A 23,435-nucleotide genomic window follows, 5' to 3' on the forward strand; every position below is an offset into this window, starting at 1 on the left:
AGTCTAATCCAGCTTGCTTTTAGCATGGTAGAAGTGTTACTGGAAATGGTACCAAAAGGGAGTAAAACTATTAGAGTGCAGGTGGTTTCATGTATACAGTGCCAGACTTAGTTGAAGCCAGAACTAGGAAGCAAGGGAAATCTCCCTACTGCAAACATTCAAGAAAGAAAAAATTATTTATCATAATGAAATAGAACATACCTATGAATAATAAGATGAAATGAGGAAAAGGGTATTTAAGTTAAATATCAGGCAAACCTTCTTGAAGATGACCGGAAATGGAAAAAAACGCATTGCTTAGATTGTTTCCCAAGGGAAGGTCTCTGCAAGCATTATTACTGGAGTTGAAGATGCTCCATTTTTTATATCAGTTGGGCATACTCTATGTTAATTTTAAGTACATAATTTTTTTCAATATGATTTTTTTTTATTACATCTTCTCCCATGGACTGCACACACAAAATAATATAATAAGGCTCTGTTTCTTCTCAGTTCCTTGATTCAGCAATGTATAGATGGAAAAGAATGGGAAAATATAACTGTCATATCACATTACTTCTTGAATGACAGTATTATTACCCAAGTACTGAACAAGCAGGGCTGATGGAGTTCACATTAATAGATCTACCTAAAAGGGTAACTGGTTGTGTGTATTTGTGATAAACAATTAGAGAAGCTTTAAGTACTTCAATATGCAATAATATGCAATAATTGGTGAAGATGGGGGGATAGTAAATCTCACTGCATTCATCATATAATGAGAAAGCCTATGTGGTTTAAGAAGAGGAAATAAATATGCCTTTTCTTTCACCTATTATTCAAGTCCATCAATAGTCATTGCAAAGATTCCTGCCTTTAGGCAGAACAGAGAAATCAAGGAGAAGGTGGGGAATAAAGTGAAGAATATTAAATATTAATACAGTAATGAGCACTGGGTTACAAATGGCGTTCCTTCCCTCTAACGTATCAACAGAACCACACAGCTTGGTGTCATCAGCAAACTTGCTAAGGGCACACTCAATTCCATTGTCCATGTCATCGACAAAACTTTTAAACAAGACCAGTCCCAACACCGATCCCTGAGGGACACCACTCGTTACTGATCTCCAGCCAGACACTGAACCGTTGACCACAACTCTTTGAGTGCGACCATCCAGCCAGTTTTTATCCACCGAGTGGTACACCTATCAAATTGATGACTCTCCAATTTAGAGACAAGGATGTCATGTGGGACAGTGTCGAACACTTTGCATAAGTCCAGGTAGATGACGTCAACTGCTCCACCCCTGTCCATCACTTTTGTAGCCGTCATAGAAGGCCACCAAATTGGTCAGGTAGGATTTTCCCCTAGTAAAGCCATGCTGGCTGTCACCAAGCACATTTCTCTTTTTCATGTGCCCTAGCATGCCTTCCAAGAGAATCTGCTCCCAGATTTTGCCAGGCACAGAGGTGAGACTGACTGGTCTGTAATTCCCCAGGTCATCCATTTTGCCCTTCTTGAATATGGGGGTTATATTTCCCTTTTTCCAGTCATCAGGAACTTCACCTGTCTGCCATGATTTTTCAAATATGATGGCCAGTGGCTTAGCAACTTCATTCGCCAGCTCCTTCAGGACCCGTGGATGGATTTCAACAGGGCCCATGGACTTGTGTACATTCAGGTTCTTAAGATGGTCTCGAACCAGATCCTCATGTACAGTGGGCCCAAGGTCTAGGTTTTCACAGTCCCTGCGTCCGCCTTCCAAGACTCGGGTGCTGTGGTCAGAGCCTTTGCCAGTGAAGACTGTGGCAAAGAAGCCATTCAGAACCTCAGCCTTCTCCAAGTCCTGTGTAGCCAGTTCTCCTGAAAGTTTCCGGAGGGGGCCTACATTGTCCTTAGTCTGCTTTTTAGCCGCTAAATACCTATAAAATCCCTTCCTATTATCTTTAACATCCCTTGCCAAGTTTAGCTCCAATTGGGCCTTAGCTTTCCTATCTTGGTCCCTTACTACCCTGGCAACATCCCTGTATTTATCGCAGGCCACCTGTCCTTGTTTCCACCTTTTATAAGCCTCTTTTTTCCTGTGAATTTTTCTCAGCAGCTCCTTATCCATCCAAGGAGGTCTCCTGGCCCTCCTGTTGCACTTCCTTCTAGTTGGGATGCAACACTCCTGAGCTTGTAGCAGGTGATCCTTGAATGTTAATCAAGAGTCTTGGGCCCCCTTGCCCTCTAGGGCTATATCCCATGGAACCTTGCTAAGCAGGTTCCTGAAGAGGCCAAAGTCTGCTCTCTTGAAGTCCAGGGCAGTGAGCTTACTGCATGCTCTTCTCACTGTCTTGAGGACCTCGAATTCGACCATCTCATGATCACTGCATCCTAGACTTCCCTGGAGAATCACATTTACAACGAGCACTTCCCTGTTGGTGAGCACGAGGTCAAGCAGGTGAAACAAGGGGAACACAAAATCACAAAATGGAATATATAAACCTTTAGAATTAGTTTTAAGCAATGTTAAGTTCAATGGCTTTGTAACAGTAGCAGTGGAAAATTACTGAGGTGCATAATACATAGAAAAAAATAGAGTACAGATAGAGAACATACTGGCACAAGATAAGTCGTTATAGTTGATGTAGTCTTAAGAAAAACAGTCTAGAAAAACAGGACACAGGGATAAGGAGTATCTGGGAATAGCAGGTGTCCATGATAGGCTACGGGTATACTAACTGATAAGTAGGAGGATAGGAGGGTTATTATATCTCTGGTGCTAACGAACCAATTAAACTGGTACAAGAATCTACTGCACGTGCTTCAAAGGCTGCCAGAGGTAATGAAGATTGTTGGAAGAAGTAAACAACCCTCAGAGACCACCACCACAATTCTGTACGCATGCGGGGAGCTTTCTGGAAAGTGATGTAATCCATACGTAGCCTCATGAATATGTATGTATGCCCAGGGACTATATAAGGATGGCTTGTGTAGCAAGCTTGTGTCGGCTCCTTTATTGCTTGCAGAAGGAAGTTGTCTTCCACACAATAGAGAAACCTCCTGGATTGCTTGTGCCAGGCCGTACCGTTGCCCCAACAGATGTCAGGGTGGTTGAAGTCCCCCATGAGAACAAGGGCCTGTGAGTGTGAGGCTTTTCCTATTTGTCTGTAGTTCTTCATCCACAGGTTCCTCTTGATCAGGCAGTCTGTAACATATCCCCACAGTAATGTGTCCCATCACCGATTTTCCCTTAACCCTGACCCACAAACTTTCTGTTAACTGATCACCTGTCCCCAGACAGAGTTCCATACTCTCCAGCCTATCCCTAACATAAAGGGCAACTCCCCCTCCCCTCCTGCAGGGCCTGACTTTTCTAAAGAGCCTATAACCCTCCATTCCAACACTCCAGTCAAAGGAGCCATCCCACCATGTTTCTGTGATGCCTATTATATCATAGCCCCATAGATGTGCCTACATCTCTAATTCCTCTTGTTTATTCCCCATGCTACGGGCATTTGTATAGAGTCATCTGATCTGAGCTCTAAATGAATCCAGCTCAATGGCTGGAGTGGCTAGAATATTACTACATTGCTCAGAGTATTTATTATAGGTGCTGGCAACTGACTGGGTGTGTTGGGATGGAATGATGCTCCCCTCCCCCAGCATAACTAGTTTAAAGCATCCTTGACAAGTTTGGCAAGCCTCCCAGCAAAGCCACTCTTCCCTTTCTTTATCAGAGCAGCTCCACCAGCCCCCAGTAGGCCTGGCCCACAAATGTGGGCCCCATGTCCAAGACACCCAAACCCTTGACTATGACACCCCCCTTTTAACCATTTATTAACCTGTCCAATCCTCCTTGCCTTTGGGAGGTCCTCCCCTGTGTCTTGGAGAATTGTCGAAAAGACTATCTGAGCTCCAGAACCCCTGACCACCTCTCCCAGAGCTCTGTAGTCCTTCTTTATATTCCTCAGGCTACTACTATCTATATCCCTAACACCCACATGTATCACTAGAAGCGGGTAATAGTCCGTGGGACTTACTAGAGCAGGCAGCCTCTCTGCAACATCCCTGATCCGTGCCCCAGGTAGGCAACACACCTCCCTTGCGACCGGGTCAGGCCAACAGACGAGTGCTTCTGTCCCTTTCAAGGCAGAGTCCCCTACTACTACAACCCACCGCTTTTTCCTGGCGGCACCAGTAGAGATCTGTACCAGTGCACCAGCCGACTGTTTCTGATGCAAGTGCATTTCCTCATTGACCCCCTGCAGGACAGCAAAGTGGTTCTGGGTGGATACAGCAGATTTAGGAGGAAGCCCCTTGCTTTTTATTGCTCTCTTCCTCCTTGTGTTGTTTTTTTTTTTTTTTACTAATTCCCAGCTTCCCTGATCAACAGCCCCCTTCTTTCCTCCATGAGTTAGAGGGGAATCTTGAGGCCCCTGTGCTGTTTGGTCTTGGAGAAAGCAGTCCTGTTTCCTCTCAGCTTCCCTGACATCTTGCAGCTTACTGACAGCATGCCGTAGCTCAGCCACCTGCTGGAGGAGGACCTCCATCAGGGAGCGGCAAGCACAGCCCTGCCCATTCTGCACCTTTCCCTCACAAGACCAGTGCAGGCACTCTCTACACTCCAAGCTCTGCACCGCAACCTCTCCACTTACCGGCTCTGTCTGGGTGCCTACGCTTGCCACCACTGGGGCAGCCAAGGCAGAGCTCCCAGACGGGACCCTGGTCGTACAGCGAGTGCTCACCATCCCGCTTGCCTGCCTGCGCGAACTACTGCACAAACTGCCTTGACCCGCTCTGTTTGCCGCGCTCCTGGTCAGCGCACTCCCTGGGTAGATTTTTAACCACTCACAGTTGGTGCCACTCCTCCTGTCTCCGCCCCTGGTGAGTCACCTCCTCGTGGTAGCTGAGCTCTTAGGCAAGTCCTGTCGAGGACTTGAGGCTACCTCCTCAGTGGCTCTTGTCTCTCTGTGGTGAGGCTCTTGGACACTGATCTCCCCCCGCTCCGCTCCGGTTGATAGGGAACAATAAGCCCATATAATGTCACTTACTAGGCACCTTTGAAAGAAATAGTTTATAGAATTATTTAATAATTCAGCTGTTCTGATTTTAAGTGCAATTAAGTTGGATCTATTAATTCTAATAATTAATTGCACAGTTGATATAATCTAAATCATATATAATTAATCTCCTGGTTTGTGTATTTCTGCAACATGTCCATCTGAAGAGACTGGGGGAAGTCTACCCTATTGTCTGTACCTACATGTATACCTGGGAAAGTATAGAAGAAGTTAGTGGGAGTGTATTTTATCGATATGATGAACTATGGTGCAGTTGGTGATAACCAAGTGAGAGACTGTCACTGTGTACCTCTTGCCAGCCCCAAAGTCACCTGTGGTCTCCAGGCATAAAGCCAGCATTGATTCCAGCACAGGTAGGAACTTCCCTCAAGTTACTGAGTTGCATTTTCTTGCAGGGAGCATGCATTGTTTGCTTTCTTAATTTATATATTAAAATACATTGGAAGTTAACATAAGAATTGGAAATTAGCATAAGAAAGTGCTTTGAAAGTATTGCCAGATTGTATTCAGAGATTTTTTGATCTGGTATAGCAAAGAAAGACTGGCTTTGGGGGTTGCATGTGAAGTAATAATGACTGCTCGACAGTGAGTGACAGCAGTGCAAAATAACCACCTCAGCATGCCGACATTCAAGGGTGTGAAAATGAGCATTTTCTGGTTTCCAAGCATTTTTGCTGACCTATGCATATTTGTAAAAACATTAATATTTTAATGTGTTCCTTTGAAAACCAGAAAGATATTTAGTATTTTAAACAATATATGGCATTATGAAACAAAATGTTTCTTGTGAGCAACACAAGTGTTTTCTGATTTTGAGACAGATTCTTTGATGCCTGGAACTGATTGAATTACTTCTGTAGCTGCATCAAGACCCAGGGTTTGTCATGACCCTCTTTCATATTCTTACTCAGGATAACAGTGTGGTTCATCTGTAGTTTCCTGAAAGAAGTCTTAATTTTGCTTACACTTGTACACAGATATTCTTCAAGCTGAACCCTAGGGGTAGGTCAGCTGCACTAACATGACTGATGTTTCTGTTACTCTGAGATGTTTTTTAAGGATCAAGAAGATATCTTTGCAGCTTGGTATATAGTTCCTAGCTTTTCCTTGCAGTCATGAAAAGGAGAAAGTTCTTTTTTTAAAAGAAGCAAGGATATCAGTAAGTTTCTGTAACTTCAGGAACTGGGAGAGGACACATCCATTTGAAATCCTTATGGTTTATTTCTCCTTGGTGAGGCTCATATGATTTCAGGATTGTTTGCTGCTCATATTCTCTAGGTTAAAAAAAAAATCTGTTAAAGAAAGTGTACCCTTTGAAACATATGAGATCTGGTTAATTTTTTTTCAGCAACACAGTTTTCATAGAGCATGTTTAGGAAGAAGATTTACACATTGATTCTCTAAGTGAGAGAGATGTGAATACATGTCGTGGTTTAAACCAAGTCCCCCAACTCCCGGAGAGTTATGAAGGAGAATCCAAAGAATGTAGCCCCCACGGATTGAGATAAGAACGGTTTAATAGCTAAGGCATAACACAGAATCACCACTGCCATTACCACTACAAATAATAATGATACAGCAAACAACAAGTGAAGAGAATACAACACCCCACCAGCCACCAACCCATAACTCACTCCACCCTGCCCGGCTGAGCACCGCGTGCTCCCTTCTCCATTTTCCTCTACAGAGCTCTACCCCTCCAGCTCTCTCTCTCCCAGTATGCATCCTGGGCATCACGTGCTATGGCATGGAATACCTCATTGGCTAGCCTGGGTCAGGTGTCCTGTCTCTCCTTCCTCCCGGACTCCCCCCCTCCACCTGGCTGGAAAAAACCTTGAACAAAAACAACCTCAAAACATGCTCAAACCATGACAATACATGACATAGATTTAGCTCAAACACAGGAACACATTGCATGGGTTTCCATTTTAACAGAAGAGATCTCTGAAAGATTTCTGGCAGAACTCGGTCTCCATGCACAAAAGAAGCTGAAAGATTTTCTTTCATTCAGTGAATTCACCAGCTGAAAAAGAACCCATAGGTGGAACAAGAAGAAAGCATGCAAGCAAGCAAATTTCACGTTGCACTAACACTTATTGTTTACAGGATCTGCAATTAATGGCTTAGGGGAAATATTTATTAAATAAATTAAAATGCTTTACTTACAGAGTTTACACTTTTATGTTTTCTTTGGTGTGTTTTCTAAATATGCATAAAAATGAAAACTGTCGTATGACAGCTATACAAAAACCTTTTTTTTTTCCCAAATTCCTTTTAATTTGATAATTCTCACTACCATCAGTCACTCTTAAATCACTGTATTTTATTAAAAGTAAAGGCAGCAACAAAATTAAGACAGCAGAATTTAAGTCAGTTCTTGTGGGAATGAACTACTGCTCTTTCCTTTAGTCTATGATTAATTTTTAAATAAATGAAAGTGCACAGGCATGAGACCTTAGAGGCCTTCTGATTTCATACTCTCTGAAATGTTCAGATTAAACAGCAAAAAAGGTTTCCAAAGTTCCACGTTTGAAAAGTGTTGTAAATATTGCAGTTTGTTTTCTACTAGAAACTTCTGATAAAATGAACAAATGCTGTGATGTGTATTTTATTCCATGCTATTACTGGGACAGTTATGATACAAGCTACCTGAACCAGGAAGGATCTTTTAAGTGTGTGCAGTGGTGTGAATTCAAGGCGCTATAACAAAATTGACATTCATATATAGTGACTATATAGCCTGTATCCTATATATGTACAACTCAGCTCCTCTGCTGGTGTAAGGGGACAGCTAATCAACAGATTCAACTCCAGATCTTCAGAATTGACTTTATTTTTCTGTTGCTTTATGACACATGGTGGGCAAAGAAAATAATTCTTCATTATGAGGCTGGTGAGGCACTGGAAAGAATTGCTGAGAGAAGTCGTAGACGCCCCATCCATGGAAGTGTTCAAGGACAGGTTGGACTTAAAGCAACCTGGTCTAATGGAAGGTGTCCTTGCCCATGGCAGGGGGGTTGGAACTAGGTGATCTTTAAGGTCCCATCCAGCACAAGTTATTCAATGATTCTGTGAAAATATGAAATTGTGGTTAAAATTGCTTCACTGTTCAAGATCCTGCTGTTACATTGTATATCATGAGCTATTTGTCATGATCAGGCATACAATAAAATACTGGTAGAATTCATTAGGGTGGCTTTATGTATTCATTTTGGGGGGCAGTTGAAGCTTCCATTTAAGCTTCAAGTCAGGTCTTGGTGACTAAAAGTGGTATCCAAGCATTATAAATTTAGAAAATAGAGTCCATAATCCTTAAACCAGCAGATGTTTACTATATTTGATGAGTCTCTGGTGCACAGTCTGGAACAGCATATATAAAAGTACTTTAAGCATCTTAGGCAATTGTGCCAAATCTTGTTTGATTAATGCAGTTCATCTCACCATTACTTTGGTTACAGCTTTGGACAATTTTCGACTGAAAATTTCTCAATAGAAACTAATCTTAGTGTGCATACAACATCCCCTGATAGTGGGTTCGTAACAGTCTGTTAAAGCTTAATTTGCTGTCTTGTCTTGGAATGCTTACGAAACCTGAAGATCCAAAGTTATCATAGCAGATTACTGTACATGATGAATTCAAACTTTTTCTTTCTTCTTTAAATTGTGGTGCAAGTACATAAAGCAAAATTGAGCAAAGCTTTTTTTATTTATTGCAGTTGCCAACTGTCTGGATATTTTGCATGCTTAATCATCACTGCATGAAATCAGGAATAGCATGTTAACTGATCTGCTAAATGAGTCAAAGTGGTGCAGTGCTCCTGGACAGTAGATGAAAGCAGTGTTACTTGACAGAGCTGATCTATTTCAGTAGAATTTCTGTGTGTATTATAGGCTATAAATCTATTCTATGATATGTTTTGTTCTGTTCAATATGCTTTGCATCTAGACTGTATTATTCAACATGCCTTTTATCACAGATGGTATCTGATTCATTCAGCCTGATGTGGTTTGTAGCCATTTGGCTATCTATTAAGTCTAGATTTTAAAAACATGTCATAATTTCTCTTTTTATGGGATTAGATTCAGACAATTTGTCTATTGAATTATGCAGTGGTTTTGTGTAACTGTGATAAGAACTGAGTTGGCTCAATATTAAGAAAATTTTAATATCTACCCCTTAGGTGGTAGAAACAATACAAAACTTCTAAGGGCTCCCTGCATGAGTTTCATGCTTTAGATATCTGCTCCAATAGCAGAAAAGCCTGGATAAGTGATTAAAGCTTTTTCAAGGATCTAGAAAGTTTTTGCTGAGAGTAGAGCACTTGCAACAATGAACCCACTAATCTGTTTGCTAAGTTGGAAATAGTAGAACAATCTGGAAAAAGGATAATTCTCATGACCCCCAACCTCAAAACCCAAAAAGCTGTTACTTGAGAAGTTACTTACAAAAGCTTGTTGATTTTTTACATCCTAGGAGGACTGGAACGACATAAAGTATATGATATTGATGGACAATAGTTCCACTGTGCACAGGCTATGAGTTAGTGTTTCTGGTACCTCAAGTAGGAGCAGTGGTTTCTAGATTTTCTAAGATATGAAAAAAAGTTTCTGATAAATCTCGCTGTACATTAGTTATTTTACTAACAGATCATTTCAGCTGCTGATAAGATAGGTAGCTTTGCATTGTGAATGGAAGGCACTGGCCCATATGTCACATTGGATCACAGTAGCATCTCTTGTAGTTACTTGCATAACTCAGGAAAATGCAATTGTCAAATCAAAGTCAGTTGATAATGTTGTGAGAGGTTGTGCATAAAAGCATAAGGAAAGTGAAAATAGAGTTAAGAAAGGTGTTTGAAATAAAAGCAGTGGTGCCAAATTGGAGATATCTGCACCACTTGCTTTAGGTAGTAGCTGAGAACTTACCCAGAGAAGGCACCATATGTTAGAGCATCATCTCTGTGGACCACTAGATTGCCTCCAAAACACCCCAGTAACGTCCGCTCTGCATTGCACATGAATGTCACTAATACATCAGCTATCATGGAAACAGCATAACTGGTAAGCCAAACTTCTGCTGAATGGTGAAAAAAAAATGAGAAAAAGTGTTTGACTCAATGGACATTAACCACAGGCTGTGAGAATAAGGACAGCCAGGAGAGGGAAATACCTGGAAGTAGCCAACAGTCATACTGCAGGCAGACTGAAGCTGTGCATCAAAATACATCTCAGAGAGCAAAATAAAAGAACTGATGGCATTGATGACTGCAGTGATATTTACAACAGCAACAACAATAAACAAAAAAAATCTGCTTGAAATAAGCCTTTATTATGTTTACTAGTAGCTGTTAAATACTGTCAGAGAATATAGAAACTATGCAGACTATTCACTTGGGTACAAAAGTGCTTTTCTGCCAGCATTCAGTGAGTGGCAAATGCAATCCAAGAGTCTTCAGCTGAGAAAATTATATGCCATCTGCTCGTCATTCATTTGTGAAGTCTTTTCATACTGGGATGGGAGAGATAGGATTCAAATTATTACAATGCTATGGATAGCAAAATACTCGTATATTCTTATCCTTTTAGGAAATCACATAGAAAACCTAAAACTCTAAAATTTGTATAAATACAGATTTCAGATTCTGAAATACAGTATTTCTGTTAAAGGTGATCAATCTTGAAAGGAAAAAAGGCTATTTTTCTTCCCTGCAGAGTCTCCCAAGTTAATCAACTGGATCACTCTAATGAACCTTGGAGTATTTGCCATTGACCAGCAGTGTGTTTGCTTTGACAGCAAAGGACTGATTGCCTGAAAGAGAAGTAGATGAGTAAGGGGAATTAAGTTTAACATAGACTGCTAATGAAAGGGATAAGCACTTTTCTTCTCCCCACAGCTCTTGAAGTGTCGCTAAAGCAGCAAAAAATGAACGTGTATAATGAAGAACAATTTTATAGAAATCATTAATATGCACAGGAAATGATACAGAATGCTTATTTTAAGGCTGTTGATACTAAGACAGGAAATTCCAGTTGTGGAGATGTATACATTTGCCTTTGTTTAAGCTTAGTAAGTACCATTAAACATTAGAAATATTTCCATAGTTGTTACATTTGAAATTTCATTATAGTTCTGTTCTTTTGCCTTTCTAAAACATATATGAAACCATAACAGACATACGCATCTGGCATAAATTTTGCTGGATTAAGTCTTATGCCAATCAGATTTAAAATAAAATAGGTAAAGGCTTTCTGAACTCCTGATACATTCCATCATAATCAAAAAAAGGAAATTTATTTTAAGCCTAGCTTGAAGGATTTCTTTAGGATTATATTGCTGTAGTTTGCTATGTTTCTGTTGTAATTAATAATGTAATTAAAATTATGGGTCTGAAGTAAGCACACAGATAAGAAATGGTGACTCTCAAAAGTGCTGTACATCACGGCAAAATATGTTGGCATGTGACAATATCAAAGACTTTTGTGTCTTCTGATACTGTTAGACCAGATCAAGGAGATACAAGGCCAAGAGGTTAAAATAAATGCCCTTATTTTATATAAAGTAGCTGAATTACTTTACAGTCCAAGTTAGGGCTGCAAATCCAATAAACGACATTTAGAAGATGTTACATGAAAAGTCAAAAGGAAATGAAATTTAGATGGTTTGCATGAATAAATATTTTCTAGGTATGTATATGTGTTTTCAAGATACCTTTGCTCCGACTTCTTTGTGTTCTACAGAAATTGTATTTTCTAAAGAAGGTTTCAGTTCAGTGATTAGTATGATCCCTTGACTCCAGAGAACACAAATTGCAAAGTCCAAGTGTGCCTGTGGGGATCATGATTGATAGACAAAGGAATAAACTAGATCCTTTACCCTCAGTTAAGGATAACAGCTAAAGTCTTGAAATGTGAATTGTTTGCTTTTGGAAACAGGATGGGTATGACATGTCAAGATGAATAGCTGGCTTAGTTTCCCTGGCTTTTATGAATCTTTGCCATGCCTATGTGTTTAAATGTAGCTGGTGGATTTCAATGAATTACTCAAGTCTTGTTCAAGTACTGAATTCAACAGAAAAGATAATTTGTGTTACTAAGGAATCAGAAAATAGAAAACATATACATGCATGATAAGAAAAGTGATGGAAAGCTGCTCCTTTAGATAGGAGAATTGGGCCAGGTGAGAGAGAACTAGAGAAAACAGTGTTGAGCAAAACAGCAACTTTTTCAGTAAAAAGGGAGCTGTTTTGGCTGTCGGAAGAATAAGCGAACAAGATAAAAGTGGAAGTGGCACAGACTTTCCCTGTTCCTCTTAGTCATGGTTCAGCTGGGTATCTTTCTAAATTTATACTGGCATTATCTTGGGAGAGCTATGAGCTACTGTAAATTACAGGTGATATTTTAACTGTTGGTAAATTTGCCACAAAATGTGCAATGAAATCTTATTTTCAAGCTCTCTGTAATCCACTTTTTTCTTTTTTTTTCCTCATAAGTAAGCACGTTATTTTTTCAACATAGATCTATAAATTGATTACAAACTAGTAAACTTTTAACTGGATAATTTGTTTAGCAGATAAGTTTTTGGCAGTATTGGACTGGCTGTCCAGCTAGTTGAATAATAAATAAAAGCAGCTGCCTCATGGGCAAAATATTTTAAGTAACTAAGATTGTCACATATGAAAGTAAATATGAATATAAATTCATTACCTATATACTCCAGGTACTGCTTCCAAGACAGCTGTTGTATTTGTTAGATAACAAGATCTGTATGCAAGAGTAAGAAAAATAAAAATCTATTACAGTTAACCTTAAAATAACTCCAGGAAGGAGCTGTTGCATAGAAGGACATTGCATTGTGAGGAGAAAAAAACTGTGAATAAATGTAAGGAACAAAGACCCTCTTGCAAACTCCTGAAACGCCATTTAACATTGTTTTATAATGTGCAACTAAATATTTTGACAATCTAAAGGAACTGGGTGCCACGTAATATTTTGCACTATCAAGTAAAGCAGGAATCTACCAAAAATATTATTTTCACCTTTCTAATGCCATAGAAAAGTTCTCACTCAGAGCAATATATAGAATCTGGTTTAGATACAGTAGTTGATGAAGATATTTCCATTGTATAACTCTGATTAGTTTTTCTAAAATATGGTTCTGTGGTTCTGCTCTACATGTTAATGTATGCACATCTACACATGTATATAGGACAGCTGATGAAACACAAGTTGAAACTGTAAAGTGTAAGGCAGGAAAAATGGCTGTTGGCCAGTGGCTAGAAATTATTGTAAACGTGTCATATGAATTGCAAAACTGTCTAAACACTAAAGTCATGTGATCAAGTAATATTTGATTCAGAACAAAATTATTTTGTTAACATAGCCATGTAGTGCATATAGAGTATCTCAGTGGATAAGGAATAGGCTGGATGGCTGCACTCAAAGACTTGTGGTCAATGGCTCAATGCCCAGGTAGAGATCACTGATAAGTGCTGTTCCTTAGAGATCAGTGTTGGGACTGGTGCAGTTTAACATCTTTGCTGGCCACATGGACAATGTGATTGAGTGCGCCATCAGCAAGTTTGCCAATGATACCAAGCTGTATGGTGAAATTGACATGCTGCAGGGAAGGGATGCCATATAGGGGGACCTTGATAGGCTAGAGAGGTGGACCTGCACAAATTTCCTGAAGTTCAATGAGGCCAAGTTCAAGGTCCTGCACTGGAGGCTGGGCAATCCCAGGCACAACTACACTCGGTAGAGAATGGATTGAGCATTCCTGAGTAGAAGGACTTGGGGGTGTTGGTTGATGAGAAGCTCAACATGAGCCATCAGTGTGTATTTGTAGTGTAGAATGCCAGCTGTATGCTGTGCTGTATCACAAGAAGCATGGCCAGCAGGTCAACAAAGGTGACTCTTCCCCTCTACTCTGCTCTTCTAAGATTCTCTTCCTCCAGAGTACTACATTCAGCTCTGGAGCCCTCAACACAAGAGGAATGTGGACCTCTTGGAGAGAGTCCAAAGGAGGGCCACAGAGGTGATCAGAGGGCTGGAGTACCTCTCCTATGAAGACAGGCTGAGACAGCTGGGCTTGTTCAGCCTGGGGAAGAAAAGGCTTTGGGGAGACCTTAGTCCAGCTTCCAGTAGCTAAAAGGGGCCTGTAAGAAATCTGGAAAGGGACTTTTTACAAAGGCAGGTAGGAAGAGGACAAGAAGTAATGGCTTTAATTGAAAGGGGAGATTTAGACTAGATATTAGGAAAAAATCTTCACTATGAGGGTGGTGAGACACTGGAACAGATTGCTGAGAGCTGTGGCTGCCCATCCCTGGAATGATCAAAGGCAGGTTGGATGGTGCAAGCTGGTCTACTGGAAGGTTCCTCTGCCCATGGCACAGGGGTTGGAATAGATGACCTGTAAGGTTCCTTCCAACACTAACCATTCTATCATTCTGTCAGAGCTTTGCAAAGTGCTGACAAATTGGGAATTGTGCAAAACACTTTCTCAGTTTCACAGACTCCTTGTCTGTGTTGCTAGCAATCTGACAGTAATTCTAATGCTGGAAATGGGATGATATCTGCAAGAAAGAAGTGCTTGCAAGACAAATTCTGGTATATTTTGTGTGACAACATTATATGGTGTGTGAAAGTGAATGGTCTCTCTCACACCAGCAGCAATAACGAAGTGTGGCCCTTGCCATAGTTTTGAGGTGCAATTAACCAGAGTACAAGACAATATACATCCTCTGAAAAAAGTTATATGCGAATTCTTCATTAGGAGCTGTATCTAGACCAGTCACATCATAGATTCCCATTACAACTTAATGCATGTGGCTAGAAGGGAGGTCAGGGTAAAACAGGGATTGCAGGCTGTAGGCTGAAGTGACCTAAAAAGTCTGTAGTGTGGTCAATACTGCAGAAGAGGAAGAGGCTGGAGAAAAGGAGGAGGAATGACTTCTGGGCAGGCACACCTGGGTGGTGTGTTGGATATGTAGAGGCAAGCAAAGAACAAAAACTGAGTTTTTAAGTGATGACTAGCCCTGTTCCCAGCCACCCCTGCGATGAGAGCCAATACAGTGCCTAAGGAAATGCTCCAGTTCTAAGCGGCTTTCTGGGTGGGGAACAGAGTGAGACCTTGCCACCAGATGAAGAAACACACCAGCAGATTCATTCATTTCTATGTGAAATATCTGCTGGACAAATCAAAAGGAAAGAAGGACTTCTGTAAGCAGGTTGTTGTGTTTTTTTTTTTTAAATTTAAAACCTTGGAAAACTTCATAAATTTTAAATGTGGGTATCTATAATGCTAGGAAAAATTATAATAATCAGGAAAGTGTGTTTTAATCTAGATGTGTTGGGGGGGGGGCATCATTCCATCCCAACACACCCAGTCAGTTGACAGCACCTATAATAAATGTTCAGAGCAATGTAGAGATATTCCAGCCACTCCAGCCAATGAGCCAGTTTAATTTGGAGTTTGGCTCAGATGCCTCTATACGAATGCCTGTAGAATGGGAAGCAAACAAGAGGAATTAGAGATGTGTGCATGCTTATAAGGGTGTCATAGAAACATGGTGGGATGGCTCCTATGACTTGAGTGTTGGAATGGAAAGCTACAGGCCCTTTAGAAAAGACAGGCCTGGCAGATGAGGAGGGGGAGTTGCTATTTGTGTTAGGGATAGGCTGGAGAGTATGGAACTCTGACTGCTCACCTGTCCCCAGACAACAGAGTTTGTGGGTCAGGGTTAAAAGGAGAACAGCGATGGGAGACATTACTGTGGGGTTCTATTACAGACCACCTGATCAAGAGGAACCTGTGGATGAAGCACTCTATAGACTGATAGGAACAGCCTCATGCTTGCAGGCCCTAGTTCTCATGGAGGACTTCAACCATCATGGTATCTGTTGGAGGGATGGTACGGCCCAGCACAAGGAATCCAGAAGGTTCCTTGATTGTGTGGAAGACAACTTCCTTCTGAAAGTAATAGAGTAGATGACAAGGAGAGGTGCCATGCTTGATCTCATGCTCACCAACAGGGAAGGGCCGGTTGGAAATGTGACACTTCAGGACAGCCTTGGTTGCAGTGATCATGAGATGGTTGAATTTGAGATCCTCAGGGCAGTGAGAAGAGCGTGCAGCAATGTCACTGCCATGGACTTCAAGAGAGCAGACTTTGGCCTCTTCAGGAACCTGCCTAGCAAGGTCCCATGGGATATAACCCTAGAGGGCAGGGGGGGCCAAGACTCTTGGCTGATATTCAAGGATCACCTGCTACAAGCTCAGGAGTGTTGCATCCCGACTAGAAGGAAGTGCAGCAGGAGGGCCAGGAGACCTCCTTGGATGGATAAGCAGCTGCTGAGAAAAATTCACAAGAAAAAAGAGGCTTATAAAAGGTGGAAACAAGGACAGGTGGCCTGGGATGAATACAGGGATGTTGTCTGGGAAGCTAGGAACCAGGTTAGGAAAGCTAAGGCCCAGTTAGAATTAAACTTGGCTACGGATGTTAAAGATAACAGGAAGGGATTCTATAGCTATGTAGTGAATAAAAGTTAGACTAGGGGCAACACAGGTCCCCTCCGGAAGCTATCAGAACTGGCTACCCCAGATTTGGAGAAGGCTGAGGTACATGATGACTTTTTTGCCTTGGTCTTCACTGGCAAAGGCTCTGACCACATCACCCAAGTCTTGGAAGACAGACTCAGGGATGGTGAGAATGAAGACCTTGGGACCATTATAAGAGAGGACCTGGTTCGAGACCATCTTAAGAACCTGAACATACACAAGTCCACGGGACCTGATGAAACCCATTGCGGGGCCTGAAGGAGCTGGCGAATGAAGTTGCAAAGCCACTGGCCATCATATTTGAAAAATCATGACAGACAGGTGAAGTTCCCAATGATTGGAAAAAGGGAAATATAACCCCCATTTTCAAGAAGGGGAAAATGGATGGCCCGGGGAATTACAGAGCAGCCAGCCTCACCTCTGTGCCTGGCAAAATCCTGGAGCAGATTGTCCTGGAAAGCATGCTAGGGCACATGAAAAACAACAGGGTGCTTGGTGACAGCCAGCGTGGCTTCATGGAAGGGAAATCCTATCTGACCAATTTGGTGGCCTTCTATGATGGGGCTATGGAACTGATGGACAAGGGTAGAACAGCTGATGTCATCTACCTGGACTTGTGCAAAGTGTTTGACACTGTCCCACATGACATCCTTGTCTCTTTAATTGGAGAGACATCAATTTGATAGGTGTACCACTCGGTGGATAAAGAACTGGCTGGATGGCTGCACGCAAGCAGTTGTGGTCAATGGCTGTGGTCCAGCTGGAGACCAGTAACGAGTGGTGTCCCTTAGGGATTGGTGTTGGAACCGGTCTTGTTCAACATCTTCGTCAGTGACATGGACAGTGGGATTGAGTGCGCCCTCAGCAAGTTTGCTGATGACACCAAGCTGTGTGGTTTGGTTGATACACTGGAGGGAAGGAATGCCATCCAGAGGGACCTTGACACGGTTGTGAGGTTGGCTGATGTCAGTTTTATGAAGTTTAGCCATACAAAGTGGAGGCTCCTACACCTGGGTTGGAGCAATCCCAGGCACAGCTACAGGCTGGGCAAAGAAGAGATTTAGAGCAGCCCTGTGGAGAAGGACTTGGGGGTGTTGGTTGATGAAAAACTTAACAGGAGCTGGGAGTGTGTGCTCGCAGCCCAGAAAGTCAACCTCATCCTGGGTTGCATCAAGAGTGACCAGCAGGTCGAAGGAGGTGATCCTGCCCTTCTACTCTGCTCTTGTGAGACCTCACTTGGAGTATTATGTACAGTTCTGGTGTCCTCAACGTAAAAAGAACATGCAACTGTTGGAACAAGTCCAGAGGAGCGCCATGAGGATGATCAGGGGACTGGGGCACCTCCCATATGAAGACAGGCTGAGAAATTTGGGGCTGTTCAGCCTGGAGAAGAGAAGGCTGCATGGAGACCTCATGGCAGCTTTCCAGTATCTGAATTGGGCCTACAGGGATGCTGGGGAGGGACTCTTCATTAGGGACTGTAGTGATAGGACAAGGGATAATGGGTTAAAACTTAAACAGGAGAAGTTTAGATTGGATATAAGGAAGAAATTCTTTACTGTTAGGGTGGTGAGGCACTGGTATGGGTTGCCCAGGGAGGTAGTGAATGCTCCATCCCTGGCAGTGTTCAAGACCAAGTTGGATGAAGCCTTGGGTGATACAGTTTAGTGTGAGGTGTCCCTGCCCATGGCAGGGGGGTTGGAGCTAGATGATCTTAAGGTCATTTCCAGCCCTAACTGTTCTATGATTCTGTGTTTTCTATTACTGTAAGGCTGAGATGTAGCACTCATATCCAGATGTTAAATGTATCTTCTGTATCACTCTAATGCTGATCAGAACATCAAGAGAATTTTTCAGGTTTTATTGAAATTCTGTATTCCAGCACAAATCAGGGTTTGGGCATTTGAAGGAGATGTCATGTGGAAATCTCTTCCTATGAATCTGCCATGCCACAATCCCATTCTGAAATGAATCTCTCTCAAGGACAGATGAGATACTGCCTCCCAAAATATTTAGCAGTAAAGAGAAATTTGTACCTATACAAAAAGAAAGAAGCAGGGAGCTGGACCATGGAGTTCAAACCATGTTTATAGAGCCTTAGCAGGCATAACCAGCAGGACGGGAATAGACTAACAAACTTGAAAGAAAAGACTTAGCTTTTATGAGGTCAGATGAAGCTATTCTGCTCTTTATGGGTTTGAATGATCTAAGTGAGGTTTTTGGATGAACAAAGATTGCCTCATGGTGTTCATTATCCCTTGATCTGTATAAAATGTTTGTATTCATATCAGTGTCAATTTCCTTGGCAGGTTTCTCATCTATGCTATTCTGCATGCTGTCAGCTCACAGCCCCAGTGAGCCCAGCAGCCCAAGCTCTCTTGGCTACTCCTTCTGCTCATATTTAACTGGTGTATGCTGAGATCTGTGAAATGCAGAAGATCAAATAAGCTATTTTTGTATTTCTGCTATTATTGTGGATGTTATCAGAGATACGGGAGGTCTTCACAAGTCTCCAGATTTGATTTTATGGTAATCTTTTCTAAATGATAATTTATGTGAGAAGTTCTTTATCAGTGCCAGTAATAAAGCATTGGCACCACATGCTCCTCTACTACAGTTGCCCAGAGAGATTAGGCTCAGAGTGGTTTCCTGGGGAAACAGCGGAGACATTTCATAGTTTCCAAATTTATGTGAGAAACATTTTGCCCTCAAGTGCAATGCATTCATTATTAAAAAGGAACTGCAAAAGTTCTGCTCACACAGAAATGTTTAAGTACCACAAATAAAATGGGGTGAGAGGGGGAACTATATTGTATATATTGCATTATATTTCCAAATAAAATTACTGTTATACTTTAGAACATTTTGGTATACAAAAGAGGCCCTAAGTTGTCAAAATCACAAACATGTCATCTCTTCTGTCACAGGATATATCATTATAGCTTTTTTTAAAGTTGGCAGAAGAACCCTTTCACACCTCTAGGTAACTTTAAAAAGAAATAAAAATCCTTGTATCGTGTAGCATCTCATACTTAATTTTAGTACAGGTTTGAACTTTTGGGAAAGGTCTACAAATTTGGTTCATCCACTTTTTTTTCTCTTCTAGAATATGAAAAATACATTCCATTTTGTATTTGAAACAGGTTATTTTAGATATTCCAATAACTTAGAAACTAGGTAGGTTTATACTATCTAGGTTGTACTACATTTAGACCATTTTCTTCTTGCAAGTGAATGATTGATATTTGAAACTAAAAATAGTTGCACAGTAACTATGACAATACAAAAATTATAACAGGATCTCAACATAGATATTTCTGGACGTCAACAGTACTGCATATCCATAATTGTGGAGAAAGATATTTCAAAAGCCTAATGCCATGTCCCAGTGGTTTTAAATTCCATGGGAATAGAGTTACTACTCCCTGTAGTAAAAGGGCAGTCAGTGCACACATTTAAGAAGAATGCCTTTTAACTAGAGTTAAATAACCCCTGTAGATTAAAAACTTAATGAACAAAAATCAAAAGGCTTTTTTTTGTCTTGTAATCAATATCACCTGCCTGTCAATATTAGGTACTGCTTTTTATTCAGGAATTCTCTGATCCAAATATTGCTGGAGGCTGAGAGTTTATTCTACACAAGTTTAACTATAAGGCTATTCGTTGCAGTTTTTCATTGGCATCTGCTATTAACCACATGGCTAGATAGCTCAATAAATCTGAGCTGATGCATTGTTTTTCTTGCAATAGTATCCCTTTTTATAGTATGTTTTTCTTAATGTGTAGGCATTGATTACAAATAATTTTTAGCACATCTCTATGTACAAAAATTACTACAAGAGTATTTTACTGTAAAATAAGTGAAATATAAAGTTTCACTATAGAGACATGAACATTTTTTTTTTTGCTTTTTTGGTAGGGAAAATATTGCTTTATGCTGTGAAGAGCATTTGGCAAAATTTTATAAATTCTTCTCTCTTTTCCAAGAGAATAATAAGGTAAGAAGGCAAAATATTATGGGACCAATAATGAGATTGTTTTCCTCTACTACTCAGCCTCATTAGAATGAAACCCTACTGTGCACTTCTCCAATTGCCAGATTGATGGAACAATGCAATATTTGATACAAATACTCTACATTGCTTAATCTAGGTCTTGCATTTCTAATTCCTGAAAATTAGAGATGCCTTATTTATTACTTAGTTTGGAATGGCCCTGATTTAACTTTGTAAGGAACAGCTGGATGAAATGTCTGAGATATGATAAAACAGAAATAGAAATTCCAACATTTCACAGAAATCTAGGTTTTCTATGAAAATGTATTGGGTGCACCTTGCAATATATCTCCTGCACCCAGATAGCAGTAATATGCTCTTTGTGATAGAGGACAGTGCCTTTCCTGGTAGGTTCAACTTTCCCTTGTATGTTTATTGTGATTATGAAACCCAAACACCACCGGAAACTAATAATTGTAAGGCAGCTTAATGATCTTGTAAAGGCTTGGTTAAATACAGCTCTATATTTTCCTACCACAAAAATCTATACAGAAGCAGATTAGTTTTGTGAGTTCTTTTCTTTTTTTTTTCTTTTTTTTTAGAAGAAGATGAAGAAGCGATGCTAAGGGTTGTAAGATATCCTTGTGGGATTTAGGTTCAATTGTCTGCTTTTCAGGAGATTTCTTATTTTATCTCAAGTAATTTATCTCATAAACATACTCATCTCATGTCCATTTAGTAACAAAGAACTTGATTTTAATGGGTGATGTTGCTGCCCAGGCAAGGACAAAGGTATATACAGAAACTATTTCATTTCTTGCCCATTTTGTCTACTGAGTAGTAGCAGTGAGATGGCTGTAACCTTCCCTTGACCACAGGCAATGACTTATCTCTCAGCTGTACCAAGATCTTGTGTCCAGTTGTCGTGGTTTAAACTAAATCTGCGCAGTTTCCCCTTTGTTTTCCCTCCCCCCCTCACTTTCCCACTCCCGGAGGGATAGGAAGGAGAGCCAGATGAATACAACTCCCACGGATCGAGGTAAAATCAGTCCAGCAATCAAGGTATAACCGAAATAACTACCGGTACCAATAACAAATCAATGTAAGAGGAGACAAACAGGGAGAGAGAATACAATACCACCCGCCGCCACGAGGCCAGTCCGGAAGAGAGAGAGAGCTTCCCCCTCCCCTCCTGGCCAGCTTCCAGTTGCCTCCCCGAGCCCAGCCCGGCGTGTTAACCCCTTCCCTCCCGGCCAGCTTCCAGTCCCCTCCCCGAGCAGGACGTGCTGTGGTATGGAATACCTCCCCGACTAGCCCAGACCAGGCGCCCTATCTCTCCCTCCTCCCTGGCAGAGCATGAGCTACTGCTGAACCCATGACACCAGTCCGCAAAAAAAATGGGAGCAGGTGGAGGGTTGGTCCTGCACATGTACAGAGGCATCTGGATTTGCACTGGACAAATGAACCATTCCTGCTCAAACTATAGGAAAATTCCTTGCTGCTGACTCCACTATAACAGGAAACTAAGTAATGGGTTGTTTTACAAAACCATTTCCAGGGGGATAGGTTTTGTCTATAGGATCAACTATTAGTATTATGTGCACTTAAATTCTCTGAAGATAAAAAGATACTGAATTGTCTGCTTTGGGAGCCATTTTGGCCAATATCATGTTGACCAACCCTTTAAAATTCAGCAGTGTTTGTGTATTTTAATACTTTTCAGAACATAAAGAAATTATTTTTGTTTCCTGCTAGGGGTTTTGATTTACAATGGTCATTTTAGGTAACCATAAATGGGGTAAGCCATAACCATTAACTAACCATAAATCTGCTAAAGCTCTTTAAAAAACCCTGGATATTGTGCTAGTTCAGTTAGATACTTCTAAAATTATAGGGTCTTCTCTTGCATATGTTCAGCACCAAAATCACCCAAATTACTTAAAAAAAAATCTATTACTACTTCAATATGCACTTTCCCAACAGGAACATAATAAAGATTTGAGAAGAATTCAGACAAGGCAGTAAGAAACTTTGAAAGGCTGTGTAAGATGGATAAAAATTATCAAAGCAGATTTTTTTTTTCATTAGCTGTCATAAACAGTCTGTAACAAAAACACAGCGCAGTCTTTCTAGCAAGGAAAAAATGCAGCATTGGTGTAGGTTGTCCTCTGCAACAGGACAGCAAGATGCCTTCCTCCCTTCCCCATCGGAGTAGACACAACACAACTTTGCTTCAGCACCAAAGAATTCTACAGCATTGCAGAGGGACACACTGTATTTCTTTTCAAATTAATTTAAATGAATATTGATGTTGATATGAAAACGAATTCTTTCCTATGTACTACTGTTATATTGTGGTATAATAACTGCATCTATTTTACATTCATATTTTATTTATGTTTCGACCTTTCTTATCTATTGAACTTCTTGCTATAGGTTTTTTTTTTCAGGATTTGAAAGTATGAGAGACAAGGGGTGTAAAATGTATGAGGCTCAGCTGTTCCTGTTGCATTTGAACTTTTGCAAGAGGAACTGGTCTTTATGCAGTGATACCAGGGTCTGTACTCTTGCAGACAATGTGGGATAGCTGGAAGGAGCAAGTAAGAGTGGCTCCTATTCCTTCACCTGGTTGTAGAGGAAAGTCACTTAATTGTGAAGTGAATTATCTCACCTGTTACAGGTTTAAAAGTTTTGAGGCTACTATGACAACAACAGAAGTAACAAAGGCATATTTGGAGAGTAGTACTGAAATGATCAATCATTAATGACAAATCCGTTTTCATGTCAGCATGTGCAGAAGCACATTGTAGACATCTGTTTTGTGTGCAAACTGACTA

At 40.9% G+C, this 23,435-nt stretch overlaps 1 long non-coding RNA gene across 1 annotated transcript; it reads right to left on the reverse strand.

The window, feature by feature from the left end:
* Positions 1-8,966: 8,966 nt before the first annotated feature.
* On the reverse strand, positions 8,967-21,755 carry LOC115945282 (uncharacterized). The gene is made up of 3 exons (XR_004549704.1): positions 21,737-21,755; positions 12,751-12,807; positions 8,967-10,123 (listed from the first exon to the last, which is right to left on the reverse strand). It is a non-coding gene; the product is annotated as an uncharacterized lncRNA (long non-coding RNA).
* Positions 21,756-23,435: the final 1,680 nt, after the last annotated feature.

This window comes from Melopsittacus undulatus, chromosome 6, assembly GCF_012275295.1.
Source record: "Melopsittacus undulatus isolate bMelUnd1 chromosome 6, bMelUnd1.mat.Z, whole genome shotgun sequence".
Classification (NCBI taxonomy): domain Eukaryota; kingdom Metazoa; phylum Chordata; class Aves; order Psittaciformes; family Psittaculidae; genus Melopsittacus; species Melopsittacus undulatus.